The sequence below is a fragment of the Myotis brandtii genome, unplaced genomic scaffold, assembly GCF_000412655.1.
Source record: "Myotis brandtii unplaced genomic scaffold, ASM41265v1 scaffold1370, whole genome shotgun sequence".
In the NCBI taxonomy this organism is placed as follows: Eukaryota; Metazoa; Chordata; class Mammalia; order Chiroptera; family Vespertilionidae; genus Myotis; species Myotis brandtii.
This window is the reverse complement of record NW_005354875.1, coordinates 158,823-159,556: the sequence shown is the minus strand read 5'-3', so window position 1 is coordinate 159,556 and position 734 is coordinate 158,823.

The window sequence follows — 734 nt, the reverse complement described above, 5'->3', positions numbered from 1 at the left end:
AATAGGTTTTCTAACCCTATTTCCTCTTCCTGTCGTTCTTGCACCCCTATTATTTGTATGTTGCTTCATTTCATGTTGTCCTAAAGCTCCCTTAGGCTCTGCTCCTGTATTTTATTTTTTTTCTCCAATTGCAGTTCAGTTTGGGTGTGTTTTGCTTCCCTGTCTTCTAATTTGCTAATTCGGTCCTCTGCTTCTCCTAGTCTACTGTTTAAATTTTCCATGGTGTTTTTTATTGCAGCTATATCACTCTTTATTTCTTCCTGATTCTTACATAAGTTGTTGATTTTTTTCATCCATCTGGTTGATGAACTGCATGACCCTTATTCTGGATTTTATTTTGACATATTGCATGCCTCCGTTTCACTTAGCTGCTTTTCTGGCAATTGCTCCTTATCTTTCCTTTGCATGTCATAATAAGTGATCAGACTGTCAAACCTCAGAGGGAAAGAGAGAGAGAGAGAGAGAGGTAAGAAAGGCCACTTCATAATACTAAAAGGATCAATTCAACAGGAGGGTATAACCCTGGTAAACATATATGCACCCAATGCAGGAGCATCCAAATACAAAACAAAACAAAACAAAACAAAACAAAAACTGCTGAAATATATCAAGGGATCAAGGGACAGATCAACAAAAATAAAATCATAGTAGGGGACTTTAATACCCTGACATCACTGGATAAATCCTCTAGACAAAAAATCAGCAAAGAAACAGCAATCCTAAATGAGTCACTA